The 19390-nt window shown below is 40.9% G+C and overlaps 1 protein-coding gene across 19 annotated transcripts in view; it reads left to right on the forward strand.

Moving 5' to 3' along the window:
* Positions 1-1820: 1820 nt before the first annotated feature.
* KTN1 (kinectin 1) overlaps positions 1821-19390 on the forward strand; it is a 118273-nt gene continuing 100703 nt past the window's right edge. For 13 of the 19 annotated variants that reach the window (XM_022570492.3, XM_089907738.1, XM_089907737.1 and 10 more), the window contains exon 1: positions 1821-1926. The gene's annotated coding sequence lies outside the window, so the exon portion shown is untranslated. The other 6 variants (XM_022570493.3, XM_089907734.1, XM_089907732.1 and 3 more) reach the window with 6 other exon arrangements.

Genomic DNA, 19390 nt, shown 5'->3' on the forward strand with positions numbered 1-19390 from the left:
CCTAATAGGGCTTATCATGCATAACAGTTCTAGTAAGGCTTTGTTTTTACGTGAATAAATATGAAGCTTATACTGAAGAATGAAGTATCCAGGCACTTCCGTTTCAAAGTCAAAGTTCAATCACTCAGAGAAGTTGAAATAGCTGACACATTTACGCTTTTTTTGTTTCAAACTATGGAACACAAAAATAAGTGATCCCTGACCATAAGAAGTGGTATATTTAGGGTAAACATGTCCCTAAGTTCCATCCACTTCTTGTCTTATGTACAAATGTACCTAAAAATTACTGTTTCTAAAATGACACTGAGGTTTTACTGAAATCATAAAAATGATAGAATTTTAAAATTCTAACCTAAAATCTGCTTTAGTACCAACCAGAGGAAATTAGATGGTTGTTTGTAGGCTAATCAAGAGTCCTTAAACTCCTCTATAGGAATGATACATTTCCCCTCTTTGTATTAAGAGACTAATGGCTACCCTCTTCAGTGAAGCTGGATCCTTTATCACAGGCTCAGGAGACAGCCAGAGGTTTAGAGATAGATTGCTTTGAGGGCACTGGAACCGCTGAGGTGCTGAGTAACCCTACTGAGAAAGAAAAAAGAGGGTGGCGCTTCTGGAGTTAAAATAAGACAGAATGCATCACTGGAGAACACAGTGGCTGAAGACTGGCAGAATTCTCAACATCTCAGGCTACCACATACTGTTCAGTTTTCATGTGTACTTTGGAGGTGCTCTAGAAAGCTCTGACAAAAAATAATTAGAATTCAGATGTACAGTACTTTTTTAGCCAGCCCACATAAAGGTGACCCTGGTGGTGCAGGAACTGTTCTGACGTTCATTACTTAAAAATTGGTCTTGTTCCCCTTTGTCAGTATGTAGCGGGAGGTGTTAGTGATGAGTCCTAATTTTATGTGTCTCTATCTACCTTCTAAAAGGTTTTGAATTATTTTGAGCTCTCATAACATTTGAGGAGAGCCTGTAGGTGTTTTGTATATGTTCTGGACAATGCCTAGCATTCTGCGAGAGATTGATAAGCAGTAAGTAATAAACACATCTCGTTTGCCAGTGGACCAGGAAGATAGCTATCATTCTTTTAGCAAAGAGCAAACTAATAAGCAGGGATTCTGGCCAACTTTTCCTTCCCTCTGCAGCTTACAGTTATTTACTCGGGCTTAATGAATGGCCATCGGCTGGCAGACACAACAGCTTCACAATATTTGCACACAATTTATTTGGGTCCGTTTAAAATTTCTCTCTCTCTTTGGCTCCAGGGATGCCCAAAGGAGAATTCAGAGAGAAACTCTGGAGACAGAGGAACGGATGATTTCGTTTTCTAGTGATAAAAAAAATCCATATATACACTAATATGTATAAAATGGATAACTAATAAGAACCTGCTGTATAAAAAAATAAAATAAAATTCAAAAATTCAAAGAAAGAAAATCATAAAGAAGAGAAAAAAAAAAAAATCCAGTCTGAGGGGCCAGGTTGGAGGGCCATGCAAGACGAAACCAGCTTTGGGGGAAGGACAGAGAGAGAGAGAGAGCAGGGCCCCCGGACGAAGGGAACTCCGTTGCGCCTCGAGCCCCAGAGCTCCCACCTTCCACCTAGCTGCGGGACGTCATATCGGGAGGAAAGCCCCAGAATCCCGAGACCGCCGAACGCTGGGACTTACCCGAGCGCGCGGGAGAGCGCGCGGGGGCCGAAGCGGCGGCGCCTGTTCCTTTAAGGGGCCGGTCTCCGGGCACTGCCGGCCCAGACGCCGGGACGTGCCGGGGCCGCCCCGCCCCGAAACCGCCCGTTTCCTGCCGGGCGGCGCGACGGCGCCTGAGGTACTGCGGCGGCGGCGGCCACTTGGAGCTGGCGGCTCGGGCTGTACGGCCGGCGCCGCCGCGTTTTTCTGGTATCCTTCCCCGGCCGCGCAGGGTAAGGGAGAGCGGGCCGCGCCGGGCCCAGGCTCCGGCCGCGGGGACCGCGGAGAGGGGAGGGTTGCGCCGGCCGCGGGGTCCCAGGCAGACGGGAGGGCCGCGTCGGGCGCGGGGGGGGGGGTGCGGCCGTGGGGCCGGGACACCGCCTGCCGCCGCCCCCGCCGGGTAGGCCTCGGGCGCCGGGTCGCCGCCGCAGGGCTCCTGCTTGGGCCGGGCCACCGAGGCTGGCGGGCTCCGAGCGGCCTCGCCGCCTCGCCGGGCCGCCGCGGGCCCGACCCCGGTTCCGCTGCGGCGTCTCGTCCGAGGACGTCTCCCGAGGGTGAGGTCGGCCGGAGAGGGCCTTGGGGTGACCGAGACACCTATTTTTAGTTGGGCGTGAGGGCCCCCGGGAGGGAAGGCGGATTATCGTATCCTCGGCCGGGGGACTGAGGGAGCGCGTCCCCGGAGGCCTCCCTGGGCGGGAGCTGGGCCACGCTTACGCCATGCTGGAATTTCCAGCTCTCGCCGCTCTCGGGGTACTTGGTGAAGCGGCTTTCGGCCCTTCCAGTGCCCCCCTTCCGCCGCCCTGTGCTCGCCCCCGGGTCCTAGAGAGGGGCGGTTGGCCATGGGAAAGCAGCGTGAGGGCAGAGTTTGGAAAAATCTGTGGACCGCCCTCGAGACGGGGGAAGTTATCCTTCCTCTCCCTGAGGGGTGTGTCTTCCTTACTGATTCCCCCTCCCCCCTTCAGTTTCCAACAACGAGATTTTTGGCGTTGGGGACCTCGGCAGAAAACCCAGCCGGCAGCCTAGAAAAGTCGTACGGTAATCCGACAACTGGTGTGGCATGTGCAGCACCGCGCGTCGGTCGTGAGGCAGCATGTGTACCGGAGACCGGCATCCCCAGACGCGGGGAGCGGCATCCTAACCTCGGCCAGCTGCACCCTGGTTAGGTTCAAGAGCGGGCTGTTTAATCTTAGCTCTTCCTTGTGGGAGGAAGCAGGAATCTAAATTCATGGTTGCGCCTATTCCAGAAAAGGATTTCTTAGCAGGTATCTGAATAAGCACTGCTTAAAAAGCTGCAGTTGAAGTTAACTGTTCAAAGTTGTGCTTTTTTTGAGACGCTTTGTGGAAACCCTTGAGAAATTTAGACACCCGTAGCCTGCTAAAGGTAAACACCTTGGGGTGAACTAAGCATTCTGAATTGTGTAGGAATTGTCTTAAAGTTTGAATTCTTGGTTAATTAGGTTGCACTTCTCCTTACCTCACCTAGCAGGTGAATGGCATCACTGTCTCCAGTCTGGCTAAAGTAGTTGCTGATGAGACTGTTATTATTGTCCCAAGAATAACACTGGAGTACTCTTGAATTGCTCTGTGTTTTGGGTAGACATACCTTGCTATAAATACTTTCATATTTAATGTGTTCTCTGATAAACAAGCCCCCGCCCCCGACTCCCCACATTATCTTGTTTAGGGATCTAACAAGAAATAACTGGGTTTATTGTTTGTAGATTCTAAGGAAAATTCATTAATTCATCCCTCCTACCCTCCCCCCAACATTGAGTTAGAAATCTCTTCTAATTTTGCAGCCTTAGCAGTGTAACCAGCTCTATCAGGTGCACTTGGAGAGTGAAGTGCTCTATTTACCTTTGTGAGATTCATACTGAAACTTAAAATATAACAAAGCCTGATGAAATTTTTTCTTAAAAATATTAAACACTTTAAAATTATAAAGGGTATTGAGTATCATATAACCCTTTCTTGATGGCTCAGGGTCAACATGAAGAGCCATTAATTTATGAATTTGTTTCCAGTTTAGTATTTTCTGTATCCTCCTTTAATATCATAGTCTCTTCTGTTTGATGCAAGTGTTTTCATCTGTCTCTCACTCCAAGCCTCCTTCCAGTTTGTAGGCTTTAACCTGCTTTTAGTAGGGAGAACATTTTAATAATTAGATGTTAAAGGACAGCCAGTATGACTTTTATATTTTATTATTATTATTATTTTTTTTGTGGTACATGGGCCTCTCACTGTTTTGGCCTTTCCCGTTGCAGAGCACAGGCTCCGGACGCGCAGGCTCAGCGGCCATGGCTCACGGGCCTAGCCGCTCCGCGGCATGTGGGATCTTCCCGGACCGGGGCACGAATCCGTGTCCCCTGCATCGGCAGGTGGACTCTCAACCACTGCGCCACCAGGGAAGCCCCAGTATGACTTTTATAAAGGGCCTGAGAAGTGAAGGCTTTTTTGAGGCTTAACTTTAAAGGACTTGTGTTAAGATTGATACTGTTGGGAACTTATGTTGAATTTTACTTGAAATGTATGGAAGGTATATTTTTAATTGCATACTTATTATAATTTTTTATAGCAAAGAAAGTTTTAATCTAAAAGATCTCACAATACTTTGTAAAAAATTTAAGTTGTTAATAAACATAATGGTATGGGTTTCTTAGGAATCTGACCTAATGTGTAAAAAGGAAATGAAGAGAGACTATGCTTTTCAAGAACATTCGAACGTTTGAGGATAACATCTTATAAGCTGCTTTTTCTGTGTACTGTTTATGTTTTTAGTTATTTTGAAGGTAAATCCAGAGGATACTTAGAGGCTAGAAGCAAGTAATTGTTTCTTTAGAAATGATCACTTTTATGCATAAATAAAGTTGAGTTTCATTGCTTCCTCTTTCAGTTTTTGTGAACATGACTTTGGGTGTTCTGATCATAAAAGTGTAGTTTATGTACAAAGCACAGGTTAAACATTGGTTTAGATAAGAATGTAAGCTATTTTTTTCTGTAAACAGAAAATTAAACAGAAAGAGGAAAAGCCTTTAGTACCATAACTAAGGAGTTTGATTTAACTTAACCTTCTGTATGTGAGCTCTAGAAAGAGAAAAGTAATGACAGTTTATAACTGTTTGCATGCCAGGGTGTTTAATTGGTGTTTAAATGGTTTTTTTGGTCTTTGAGTTTGATTGCAGTGTTATTTAGGCTTTTAAAATTAATTTTTAAAATGGTATACGTTTTTAATTGGTTTTATCTTAAAAAGATAAAATAGGCAAAATAGTATACTTTTAGTACTAAGAATAGTTTTAGTAATGACTCCAGTAGGAAATCTAATATTCCTAGGAAATGTGTAAGAAGTGACCTCCTTTTAAAAAAGTTGTGCTTTAGTATTTCACCTATCACCTTAACTACTACAGGCTGATTAAGAACTTCTAACCTCAAGTCTAGTTTCAGCAAAGTGATTTGTACACTAAGTGGAACTTAAATGAATTGTTTATACTCCCCTCCTTCCAGGACATTGCTTTTTGGGTTTCTCTTCTCACTAATTGCTCTGCTCATTCTGTGTTTATGATTCGTTCTCATTCTTGAAGTGCTCAATCCTTGGTTCACTTTTCTTTTTATACTCCTCTGGTGATTTCATCCAGTGTCATGGCTTTAAATACCTATATGCTGATGGCTTCCATTTTTATATCTACAGCCCAGATTTACCTCCTGTATTCTGTACGACCTGTTCTGAATTTCTGTTTGGATGTAAAGTAGTAAACTCAAACTAAAATTCCATGTTCCTCTTTAAACCTGCTGTAGGGGCAGGCTGATCCATCTTATTAGATGGCAGCTCTATCCAGTATTCAGGTGAAAAGAAAAATGGAGTCATCCCTGACTTATCTCACTCATACTTGGCATTCTTGGCTCAATCTTACCTTGAAAATATATCCAGAATCAAATCACTTCTTACCACCTCCATTGCTCATTAGGCTAGTCCAAACCAATCTTCTCTCTCTTGCCTAGATTTCTGCAGTTAACCTCTAATGGGTTTCTCTGCTTCTATCCTAGCTCTCTACAGTCTTTTTCAACAGAGCAACCAGATCATACCACTTCTTTCCTCAGAACCCTGCAGTGACTTCCCATATGCAGAGTAAAATCCAAAGTACTTATGGTCTACAAGGTCTTACAGAATCTGGATACTCCTACTCTCCCCATCCTCCCTTACCTCTCCTAAGTTAGCTACTACTCTACCTCTTGCTTATTTTAGCTGTCTTAGAGCCTTTACACTGGCTGTTACCCCTTCTTCAGTCATTCTTTCTGTAAGGTATCTACATGACTGATTGCCTTGTCTCCTTCAAGTCCTTGCTCTTGAAATGTTTTTCAAAACGATCTGCCTTCTATTTAAAGCTGCACTTCCCTACTTATGATCTCTGTACCCTGTTCTGTTTTACATAACAATTGTCACCTTTCAACAAACTATATAATTTCCTTGTTGATCCTGTTTATTATCTCTTCTCTCTGCCCCCAGATGTACGCTATAACGTAACCTATGAGGACAGGGCTTTTTGTCTCCTTTTGTTTATTGATGGATTCTAAGGGTTTAGGGCAGTGCTTGGCACATAACAGGTGCTCAATAAAGATTTATTAAAGATGTGTTCATTACAAGTGAATTAAAATCTTTATCCTACAGTTTTTTGTTTTTTTTTTATTGTGATGCATACCTCATTTTTGGACACATGTAGTTTTCAGTTTGCTCCTTTCCTAGGAACAGTCAGAGAGCAGAAGAAAAGTGGCAGGGAACCTTTGGGAACCCCTTGGTGGAGGGAGTGATGTTTAAATGTGGCGGAGACCGTCTTACCTGTCTCACGCGATTAGGACTATTAGTTAGGTAATATAAAAAGTTGGTTAAAGCAAGAACTCGAGGTATCTGTGCACTTCGTTTTAATTTTAAGCATTTACTTACTTTTATTTGCCTCTCTTTTTTTTTTTTTTTTTTTTTTTTTTTTGCTGTACGCGGGCCTCTCACCGTTGTGGCCTCTCCTGTTGCAGAGCACAGGCTCCAGACGCGCAGGCTCAGCGGCCATGGCTCACGGGGCCCAGCCGCTCTGCGGCACGTGGAATCTTCCCGGACTGGGGCACGAACCCGTGTCCCCTGCATCGGCAGGCGGACTCTCAACCACTGCACCACCAGGGAAGCCCTTGCCTCTCTTTTTTATTTGGATCAATCTCTTGTCTTTGAGTAGGGGGTCTCCTGATCTTTTTTCTATACATCATTCCTTAAAAGCGTAATTTCTAGTATTGCTTTTTTTTAGTGTAATGAAACATTCGAATTCAAAATCATTCTAGATTTTTCCAATCCTTATCAAGGCCTTCCAAAGGATTTAACTTAGTTTTCGTAGAAATAACAGCTTTGTCTTTATTCTGTCATTTAATCGATTTATAGAAATAAGCAAATGTGTAGGTGAGTAGGTTGCTAGCCAGAAGCATTTAGCTTTCTGTAGACACTAGCCCATGTATTTTTAACCAAGGGGAGAAATGTCGTTTAATCCAGTGAGAGGTCCTTTAAGATAGCTTCCATATTGAATAGTTTTCATGGGGGCCATAGGATCCTAGCTGCCTGCCATTACTAGAGGAGAATGTCATTTATCCACATTTCTTTATTTTTGGTTCTGAGTGACATCTGCAATTAGTTATCAGAACTTATATGACTTTTAGTAATTACATTGTCTGTCAGGAGACCTGATGTTATGCTACATCCTTACTGGAAAATGTGGGATGATCATTATTTACTCTTACACATGAGTCATTTAAGCTGCTAAGGGAACAGTCTGGTCTGGAAGTCAGTAGTTAGGAGATCTGCAGGTCTTAGACCTTATTAATTCTAAGGTTTGTGCAAATTTCTTATTGCTCAGTTATTTAATTGTATAATGTGTGGTGTAAGTGGAAAGAGTGTGGGTGCTAGGGAGTCTGAAGAACTTGGGTTTGAATTTGGCTTTGCTAGTTAATACCACTTACTGTATGTGTGGATTTACTTGCAGGAAACTCATTTGCCTTGCTTATATTATCTTAGTAGTTGCTACATAAGTGATAGCTAACATTAGAGTGCTTATTTGTTGTAAGGCTTTGTAAATACTTTATGTGTAGTATCATATTTATCCTCTCTGCAACCTTATGAGATAGATAGTATTTGGTGGAAACGAGGGAGGCAGGTTAAATAATTTGTCCAAAGACACAGAGCAAATAAAAGGAGGAACCTGAATTTGAACTAGATATTCTGACTCTAGAGCCCATTCTCATACATTGAGTTGTTTTGTAGAATGCTTTCTGAAAAAAAGAGTAAGGCACTTGTCCATGTGCAATGTCTGATGTTAGGTATTAGAAAGCTACATTAAGGTTATAAAGATTTCTTTCCCCTGGAGTTAGAGGATTAACTCTTAAAGCTAGTGACTTAAATTTGAGAACTTAAAGTTTTCCAAGGAGAGAAAATAGTAAAAGCCATTTAAAACCAAATGCTATAAAGTGTTTTATAGAGAAAGCAATAGGTAGACTATGATCTTTTTAATTTACAAGAAAATTTTTCAGTCTTAATTCCTGTGTATCTGCGTTATGAGTTTTACTGCCGTGTGATCTTGTAGGCATTGCTCAGTGGTTATTTCAGAAAGGCCAACCCTGATTACCAGAATGAATGTTCTCTTTATTCTTTGTCTCAGCCTTATTTTTCTTCACTTCATGATCAGTTATTACCTAACATTATAATATATGCTTGTTTATTTATATGCTTGATATCTGTTTCACCTCTAAGAATATAAGCACTATGAGGCGGGAACTTTCTTGCTCACCACTGTGAACTATATTTCTCGCACTTAGGTAGTGCTCAGTTTAATGAATGAATCAATTGCCTGATGTTTGAAAATGATTGGGACTCATTGAGCCTTCTGCTTTACTTGTCATTTTTTTTTTCAAATACGGATACTTTAATAGGAAATATTATATAATTATTTCAGGTCACAGTTTTCATTTTTTTGAAAAAGTACTTCATAATTTAACTATAAATTACCTACATGGCAATTACATAAGTGAGGAGCTAGATATATCACGTATTTTAAGGAACTCTCCATATCTAGCCATATTTAAATGACAGATCTGGAGTAAGAAATAATGATTAAAAAAAGCATTGTCCAAATACAAAAAGGCATGTAGTACGTTCCTTTAAGGCTTAAATAATGACTTAGGAAAGTCGTATCATTCCTTTCAGACACCACTGATTAAACAGATCATGAGAAAGTCAAACTAATAATGTTAAAATTTGCATGTATTCAAACAAACAAACTTGAGGCTAGAATTTGAATCTTCTTGACTTGGATTACTGCTAATTTTGCCAATTGCTTTACTTGTCATTTGTTCCATCTGCCTTCTCCATTAGCATGGCTAGTTGATTTACGTGCAATGCCATGGAAAGTGAGACTTCAAGAATAAGGGTTTCAGGTTTACTCTTGGGAGTGGGATGGCAAACAAAATTTAATGCACGAATTTCAGCCAAAGTACTTCTTAGTACTAGTTAATCTTGTTGATCAGCAATGTAAGTGTTCTGAGTGAAATATATACATAAATTATTTAGTGATTGCATATGTTTACATCTGGTTACCTTTGAAGTAAATTTGAACAAGCTAGGCTGTACTTTGAAAGCTCTCCAGTGTTCTGAATGCTATGTTGTTGAACATTTAAAGTGTTTCCTTAAATTTTTTAAAAAATAAATTTATTTTTATTTATTTATTTTTGGCTGCATTGGGTCTTTGTTGCTGTGCGCGGGCTTTCTCTAGTTGCGGCAAGCGGGGGCTACTCTTCGTGCGGTGCTTGGGCTTCTTATTGCAGTGGCTTCTTTTGTTGTGGAGCACGGGCTCTAGGCGTGGGGGCTTCATTAGTTGTGGCACACGGGCTCAGTAGTTGTGGCTCGTGGGCTTAGTTGCTCCGTGGCATGTGGGATCTTCCCGGACCAGGACTTGAACCCATGTCCCCTGAGTTGGCAGGCAGATTCTTAACCACTGTGCCACCAGGGAAGTCCTTTAAATTTTTAATATCCATGCACAGGTTGAATTCATTTGTGTGCTTTTGGCCTGTACTTGATTAGTTTATTGGGAAGTCATGTTCATTTGAAATGTGTTCCATAATTATTTTACATAGTTTTCCTAACCTGGATATCTCAGGTTGGCTGAACATGATTTCTGTGAAGTGAATTTCTCAAGCTTCTCATATGATTTGGTATTTTCATTTCTGGGTATAGTTTCAGTTACTGTGGTGTATAATCCCTTTTGGTATCTTTTTTTTTTCTGTTTTGTTTTTGAACACTGTAAACGGGATCCTTCTGTATGAGTTTATTTGCAACTTCCTTTTTCTCCTCAACTTTATTGTCCAAATATTCTTCCACCATCTTGTATATATCTCTAATTCATTCACTTTCACTTCTACCTGGAATTTCATTGTATGTATATTTGTCACCTTGTTTATTATCTGTTGATGGGCACTTGGGTAGTTTCCAGTTTTCTTTTGCTATTATAAACAGTTCTGCTATGAATACCTTGTATAGGTCTCTTGGTGCACTTGCATCCCTACTGTCTCTAGTATCGTGTTTTAAAAAACTTTTTTGTTACTACTTGCAATAAGAAATAAATTTTACGTTATGAGACTCAGTACATTATCAGATGTATACATATGTAACAAAGTTTCTTGGGAAAAAAACCTCATTTGATACTTGTTTGTTTCATTAAGAATAGGAATGCTAATCAAGACCCACTGAGTTGATTTTTGCTACCCACTAATGTTGAGATTTGCAGTTTGAGTGAATTGTGTCGGACCTTATACCTAGATAGGAGTGGAATTGCTGAATTTTAGGAGAGGTACATTTTCAGCCTTACTGTAGGTAGCGCTGTGTTGTTTTCCAATATAATTGTACCAGTTTATTCTCCTCACTAGTGTATACATGTGATGGCTCCACATTCTGGTCTATACAGTTGACCCTTGAAAAACTCGGTGGGGTTCGGGATGTTGACCTCTGTGCAGTTGAAATTCTGCCTATAATTTATAGTTGGCCCGCCATATCTACCCTGTTCCTCTCAATCCATGGTTTGGCATCCACAGATTAAACTAACTGCACGTTGTATAGCACTGTAGTATTTACTATTGAAAAAAATCTTGTATATAAGACCCTCACATTTCACTCCCATGTTGTTCAAAGGTCTACTGTACTTGATGTTGGGAAATACTAAAGTTAGACAGCTTGTTGGGTTGAATTGATATCTCGTAGTTTGTGCATTTTTGCTTACTGAGGGGAGATGTCTTTTCAAATGTTTCCTGGCCATTTTTGTTTCCTTTTCTCAGAAATGACTGTTGGGTTTGTTTTTCTTTTTGATAGGAGTTCTTTATATGTTCTGAATACTAATTCTTTGCGGATCATGTATCACAAATGTCTTCCCATTTTGTGGCTTGTCGTTTTCACTTTTGTATGGTTTCTTTGTTAATAAAAGTTAAACATTTAAATTTAGTTGAATTTCTCAGGGTTTCCCTTTTATGGTTTGTACTTTGTGTCTTGTTTAAGAAATCCTTTCCTACCTCAAGGTTATAAAGGTATTCTTTCTTGCATGTTGTGGTATAAAGTTCAATGTTGCCTTTCACAACTGTTTTCCCAGGAATTGATTTTTGTTTCTTCCCTTCTATGCTGCTGTTTTCTTTTCTCCAAAGTTCCACTACTTAGCATTTCAGTTTTTTTTTTAAGGACTAAAATGTGTGAATTTAGTAGATACTTTGAAATAAATCTTTTGAGTTATTAGTATTATGTGTTGTCCACACCTTGCTTTTAGAGTCATAGGTAAGTAATTATGTTAAGAATGTTAAGGTATGGATAGTTATCTAGTAAACTTGGAAGTCTTCACTCTCCCCCAATGCCCATATGACATTATAGATTTGTAAATAATCAGGGAAGTCAAGTCAGTGTTTGCATGTGGTTTTCTTAAGTTGTTATGGACATTTGTTGTGAAGTAGTCTGGTTAGTTATTTTCTTAAAGTTGCAGCTCTTTGTGCTTGGTATTTTGCAGTTTTACCGTAGTGCACTGTGACTGTGGACCTGTTTCTCTATATCCAACTAATACTCAGAGTATACATATAATCTGAGGAATCAGATCTTTCTTCAGTTTTGGAAAATTCTCAGCTATTTAAATATTGCTTCTTTTATTTTTACTTTTCTTCTCTTTTGGTAGACCTGTGTTGGAGTTTTTTATTCTCTGTGTATTTTAATTGCTCTTTCAGTTTTTTTAAAAAAATTTTTCTATGCCTTATACCAGGTGAATTTGGTACAGTGTAGCAATTTACTTTTTTCCTCTGCTATGGTCCAGCCTAGAGTTTATTCTGCCTATTGAGTCTACATGCCAGTATTTACAATTTTCATTTCTTTTCTTTTTTTTTTTTTTTCATTTTTTCTTCTCGGTGGCGGGCCTCTCCCGTTGCGGAGCGCAGGCTCAGCGGCCATGGCTCACGGGCCCAGCCGCTCTGCAGCATGTGGGATCCTCCCGGACCGGGGCACGAACCCACGTCCCCTGCATCGGCAGGCGGACTCTCAACCACTGCGCCACCAGGGAAGCCCATACAATTTTCATTTCTTAGATTTGAAATTGCTTTTTCATATATACCTGCCTGTTTCAGTTCTCTGTTTTTGTTTTATAACCGTTGTGCTATTTTATGAAAAGATTCCTTTATCTCTCGGACATCTTCAACATGTTCAAATTTAAAAATTTTTGTCAGGGCTTCCCTGGTGGCACAGTCGTTAAGAATCCACCTGCCAATGCAGGGGACATGGGTTCGATCCCTGGTCTGGGAAGATCCCACATGCCGCGGAGCAACTAATCCCGTGTGCCACAGCTGCTGAGCCTGTGCTCTAGAGCCTGCGAGCCACAACTACTGAGCCCACGCGCCACAACTACTGAAGCCCACGTGCCTAGAGCCTGTGCTCCACAACAAGAGAAGCCACTGCAGTGAGAAGCCCGTGCACTGCAACAAGGAGTGGCCCCACTCTCGCAACCAGAGAAAAGCCCATGTGCAGCAACGAAGACCCAATGCAGCCAAAAATAAAATAAAATAGGGCTTCCCTGGTGGCACAGTGGTTGAGAGTCCGCCTGCCGATGCAGGGGACATGGGTTCGTACCCCGGTCCGGAAAGATCCCACATGCCGCGGAGCGGCTAGGCCCATGAGCCATGGCCGCTGAGCCTGCGTGTCTGGAGCCTGTGGTCCGCAACGGGAGAGGCCACAACAGTGAGAGGCCTGTGTACCGCAAAAAAATAAATTAATTAATTAATTAAATTTTTTTTGTCAGACTGTTTCATAAAACTAATACCATCTGGTGTGAATTCATGTTTTTATTGGTTTTTTTTTCTTCCTCATCATTAGATTTCTTCCTATGTTTTGGATTATTGGTTTATTAAGTTCATTTTAAGTGGAGTTTTTTTTTTTTTTGCGCTTTTCTAAGTTATCATTCCCACCCCCACCTCCAAATTATTTATTTATTTTTTAACCATTTCTGTCTGGCCCACTCTTCCTCTAGTTGCAAGCTAGGTTTATTCTGGGACAGTTAAAAGAAAAATGCAAGGTGGAAAGTGTTTCTAATGTGAAATCATGTACTGAGAAAGAGGGAGATAAGGATGTGTGTGTGTTTCTGTGCGTGTATATGTGTGTGTGTGTATATATATATAGAGCGAGAGAGCAAGAGCACATGCTCATGTTTAGAAGAGTATTGAATGAAATCTAAAAAAAATAACAGTTTGTTATGGGGGAGAGGAACACAGTGTAGAAGAGCACTACACTATGTTCTGAATTTTCCTTTTTCTTTAGACCTGACTTTGGAGCCATGTAAATGTTTTACATAATTATTAAAAATTTTTTTTAGATCTCTAAAAATTAAAAGTAAAACAAAATAAATGAATTTTACATGTATTCACTTGGTGGATACCAGAGTAAAACTACGCCAAGTGACTTTAAAAGACAGTGACTTGACTCACTGATGATATTCCCCCTGAAATAGACCCTGGGAAGAGAGTGCAGGAAGGACGGCAAAGAAGGAAAACAAGTCTTGAACTATTATAATTTTGGTGGCAATGTATACATTGTATTTCAGTACTGTGTAATGTGTGTATTGTGGGCTAATTGAAATGAGTGAATATATTGGTTTTGTTGAAAACAAACTTTTAGCATTATTTAAAGAAGATGTAGTTTTTTTTTTAAATACTTATGATGTGGAGCATTTTTTAAAGGCTTTATTGAATTTGTTACAATATTGCTTCTGTTTTATGTTTTCGTTTTTTGGCTACAAGGCATGTGGGATCTCAGCTCCCCGACTAGGGGTCAGACCCGCACCCCCTGCATTAGAAGGCGAAGGCTTAACCACTGGACTGCCAGGGAAATCCCCTTTTTTTTTTTTTTTGTGTTACGCGGGCCTCTCTCACTGTTGTGGCCTCTCCCGTTGCGGAGCACAGGCTACGGACACGCAGGCTCAGCGGCCATGGCTCACGGGCCCAGCCGCTCTGTGGCATGTGGGATCTTCCTGGACCAGGGCACGAGCCCGTGTCCCGTGCATCGGCAGGCGGACTCTCAACCACTGCGCCACCAGGGAAGCCCCCAAAACCCTATAGTACTAAATTTGAGTAGACGCCTCTGTATGCACTCATGCAGTAATTTAACTTATTGAAATGTATGCATTTTCTGGCCCTGTTGACTTAAAAGGCCTAGAAACAGTGACCAATTCAATAATAGCACTCTTGATGCTCACATTGTGGTCTTTAAATACCTTTTCACAATAAAAGTAAACTAGTGCTCAGAATGGGCATTTTCCAAGTCTGAGGCAGGAAATGTAGGAGATGAGCCTGCATATATTAATTATCAATAGTACCACAAGCTCAGAGGCTTGCAATGACACACATTTGCACCACCCCGTTAACTGGGTCCTCTGCTACAGGGTTTCACAAAACTGCTATTATGGTGTTGTCCATGGCAGGGGTCTCATCTGAAGTTCAGCTGGGGAAAGATCTGCTTCCAAGTTCATGTGGTTGTTGGCAGCATTCAGTTCCTGGGAGGGTGCCCAACTGAAAGCCTTAGTTTCTTGTTGGCTGTTGTCTGGGAGGCTGTTCTTAGGTCCTTGCCTCATGACCCTCTCCATAGGCAGCTTACAACATGGCAGCTGCTTTCTTCAAAGCCAATAAGGGAGAGAAAGAGTGACCTATTAACAGGGGTTACAGTCTTATGTAATATAATTATGTATATGTAATCATTTTTAACATTCTGTCACCTTTGTCATATTTTACTGATTAGAAGCAAGTCACAGGTCCCACTCATACTTAATGGAGGGGATTGTACAAAGGTGAGAATGCCAGGAGAGCAACTCGAGTTTCTTTTTTTTTTTTTCCTAGAATGTCTTGTCAGAAAGCAATAGAGCAACTAAAAACTATGAAGGTAGTGTCAAAACAACCTAGGAGCCATCCTGAATAAGATCCCATTGGTCAAAAGGGGGACAATTTCATTATATGCAGATGATATGATACTATATATAGAAAACCCTGAAGACTCCACATAAACACTATTAGAACTAATAAACGAATTCAGCAAGGTAGCAGGATACAAGATTAACGTACAGAAATTGGTTGTGTTTCTTTACACCAACAATGAAATATCAGAAAGGGAATGTAAAAAAAACAATGTTTTTAGATATCGCAGACCCCAAAATAAAATACTTAGGAATAAGCCTCACCAAGGAGGTGAAAGACTTATATGCTGAGAACTGTAAAACATTAATAAAGGAAATTGAAGATGATGCAAAGAAATGGAAAGATACCCCATGCTCTTGGATTGGAAGAGTTAATATTGTTAAAATGGCCATACTACCCAAAGCAATCCACAGATTTAATGTGATCCCTATCAAATTACCCATGACCTTTTTCACAGAACTAGAACAAATAATTTTAAGATTCATATGGAACCATAAAAGACCAGAATTGCCAAAGCAATCCGGAAGAAAAAGAACAAATTGGGAGGCATAACCATCCCAGACTTCAGACAATACTACAAAGCATGGTACTGGCACAAAAACAGGCATATGGATCAATGGACAGAATAGAGAGCCCAGAAATAAACCCACACACCTACGATCAAATAATCTTCAACAAAGGAGGCAAGAATATACAATGGGAGGGGATTCCCTGGCGGTCCAGTGGTTAGAACTCCAGGCTTCCACTGTAGGGGGTGCAGGTTTGATCCCTGGTTGGGGAACTAAGATCTCGCATGTTGTGCGGAGCAGCCAAAAAAAAAAAAGGAATATACAATGGGAAGAAGTCTCTCCAGCAAGTGGTGTTGGAAAAGTTGGACAGCCACATGTAGATCAAAGAAGTTATAATGTGCCCTCTCACCATACACAAAAATAAACCCAAAATGGCTTAAAGACTTAAACATAAGACATGATACCATAAAACTCCTTGAAGAGAGCATAGACAAAACATTCTTCGACATAAATTGTATCAGTGTTTTCTTAGGTCAGTCTCCCAAGGCAATAGAAATAAAAGCCAAAATAAACAAATGGGACCTAATCAAACTTACAAGCTTTTGCACAGCAAAGGAAACCATAAACAAAAAGACAACCTACAGAATGGGAGAAAATGTTTGCAAATGATGCTACTGACAAGGGATTAATTTCCAAAGTATACAAACAGCTCATACAACTTGACAACAAAAAACAAACAACCCAATCGAAAAATGGGCAGAAGACCTTAATAACATTTCTCCAAAGAAGAAATACAGATGACCCATAGGCACGTGAAAAGATGCTCAACATTGCTAGTTATTAGAGAAATGCAAATCAAAACTACAATGAGGTACCACCTCATGCCGGTCAGAATGGCCATCATTAAAAAAATCTACAAATAACAAATGCTGGAGAGGGTAGGGAGAAAAGGGAAGCTTCCTACATTGTTGGTGGGAATGTAAGTTGGTGCAGCCACTATGGAAAACAGAATGGAAGTTCTGCAGAAAACTAAAAAAAGAATTACCATATGATCCAGCAGTCCCACTCCTGGGCAGATATTCAGACAAAACTGTAATTCAAAAAGATACAAGATACACGTGCCCCTATGTTCATAGCAGCACTATTCACAGTAGCCAAGACGTGGAAACAGCGTGAATGTCTATTGACAGATGAATGGATAAAGAATAAGTGGTACATACATACAATGGAATACTACTCAGCCATAAAAAGAAGTAAATGATGCCATTTGCAGCGACATGGATGCAACTAGAGATTATCATACTAAGTGAAGTAAGTCAAAGAGAAAGACAAATACCATATGATATCACTTATATGTGGAATCTAAAATATGACACAAATCAACCTATCTTGGGAACAGAAACAATCGGGCATGGAGAATAGACTGGTGGTTGCCAAGTGGGAGGGAGTAGGAGAGGGTTTGATTGGGAGTTTGGGATTAGCAGATGCAAACTGGTATATATAGAATGGATAAACAACAAGGTCGTGTATAGCACAGGGAGCTATATTCAATATCCTGTGGTAAACCATGATGGAAAAGAATATGAAAAAGAATGTATATATGTGTGTAACTGAGTCACTTTGCTGTACAGCAGTAATAAACATTGTAATTCAGCTGTGCTTCAATAAAAAATAAATTTAAAAAAGGGACAATTTGAACATCAGTAAAGAAAATAACTAATGAATTGAAACAAGTCAAGCTTGTTTAATCCTTGAGTTCGTAATGATGCTAAAACTTAAATACTTTAGTTGCTCTTGGGCTAACTCATTATTTTGACAGTTTTGATAGGTAAAGAAAAATAAGCATTTATCCTACTTTTCTTATATGAATTGGATCTCAGGGTGACCAAATAAGAGAAGTTTCTTTCTATAGATGTATTCTAATAAAAACTGATAGACTTTATTATAGTTTTTGGCTGTGTTGGGTCTTCGTTGCTGCGCGCGGGCTTTCTCTAGTAGCTACTCTTCATTGTGCGCGGGCTTCTCATTGCGGTGGCTTCTCTTGTTGCGGAGCACAGGCTCTAGGCGTGCAGGCTTCAGTAGTTGTGGCACGTGGGCTCAGTAGTTGTGGTTCATGGGCTCTAGAATGCAGGCTCAGTAGTTGTGGCGCATGGGCTTAGTTGCTCCGCGGCATGTGGGATTTTCCTGGACTAGGGCTCGAACCTGTGTCCCTTGAATTGATAGGTGGATTCTTAACCACTGCGCCACCAGGGAAGTCTCAGTGATAGGCTTAGAATGTCACCATTTTGCATCTCCTAATGAATAATGTCTGGGCGAAGATCACCAATAGTTGGTAATATCACAAAAAGATATCCAGATACTAGATACATCGTTTTGGAAGTATGCCATGCTGTCTGTGCCTTAGTCTTGCCCTCAGGTTATAATCCTGAATCTGATCTAGCCTTTAAATTTAACTACCAATTTATAGGAAATAGAAGACAAAACAAAAACAAAACACCAAAAAAACTTGTTAATACTGTGGGGATGCCATCAACAAAATTCCTACTGAGAATCTTTACAGGACAACTGCCTGGTTTTTCCAACCCCAAATTCTAAGAATTGCAAGAAAGTGAATAATAAAAGATACAGGGATGATGAATGGAAGGAGACAAGAGATAAATACAGTAAGTCCTCTACATACGAACGAGTTCCATTCTGAGAGTGTGTTCACAAGTCTAATTTGTTCATAAGTCCAAGTTAGCCTAGGTACCCAATTAACACAATCAGCTATATAATACTGTACTCTAATAGGTTTATAATACTTTTCACACAAAAAATAAAACATTTTTAATCTTGCGGTACAGTACATTGAAAAGTACAGCGGTACAGTACAACAGCTGGCATAAAGGGGCTGGCATCGAGTGAACAGGCAAGAAGAGTTACTGACTGGAGGAGGGAGAGGAGGTGGGAGATGGTAGAGCTGAAGGATCGTCAGCAATAGGAGATGGAGGGCAAGCTGCAGTTTCACTCACGCCTGATGTTGATGGAACGCACGTTTGCATCTTTGAAAGCTCGCAACTCTTGAGTTTCGTATGTAGGGGATTTACTGTACATCAATCAATACAGAATAACTCAAAAAATATTTACACAGCAGTTGGGGAAATGGGAATACTGGCTTGATATTTGATATTAAGGGATTATTGTTAATTTTAAATGTGCTGTGAGCCTGGATTTTTGTCCTCTTTCCTTTCCAGGCTCAGAGCTCCTATAAAGCTATATAGCTATAGGTAATAGGTTTTCAGCCTGATTCTTTTTTTTTTTAAACTTTAAAAAAAAAATTTATTTTTGGCTGCCTTGGGTCTTCGTTGCTGCATGCAGGCTTTCTCTAGTTGTAGTGAGCAGAGGCTTCTCTTCATTGCAGTGCGTGGGCTTCTCATTGCAATGGCTTCTCTTGTTGTGGAGAATGGGCTCTGGGGTGCTCGGGCTTCCGTAGTTGTGGCTCGCGGGCTCTAGAGCGCAGGCTCAGTAGCTGTGGTGCACGGGCTCAGTTGCTCTGCTGTGGCACGTAGGATCTTCCCGGACCAGGGATTGAACCCGTGTCCCTTGCATTCGCAGACATATTCTTAACCACTGTGCCACCAGGGAAGTACCCAGCCTGATTTTTTTTCATACACCTTCTTTCTCCCCCCACCCCCCCACCCAAGCTGTGCAAATT

Source organism: Delphinapterus leucas, chromosome 2 (genome assembly GCF_059928025.1).
Source record: "Delphinapterus leucas isolate spDelLeu-1000000601 "Yukka" chromosome 2, BTC_Dleu_Yukka2, whole genome shotgun sequence".
NCBI lineage: Eukaryota > Metazoa > Chordata > Mammalia > Artiodactyla > Monodontidae > Delphinapterus > Delphinapterus leucas.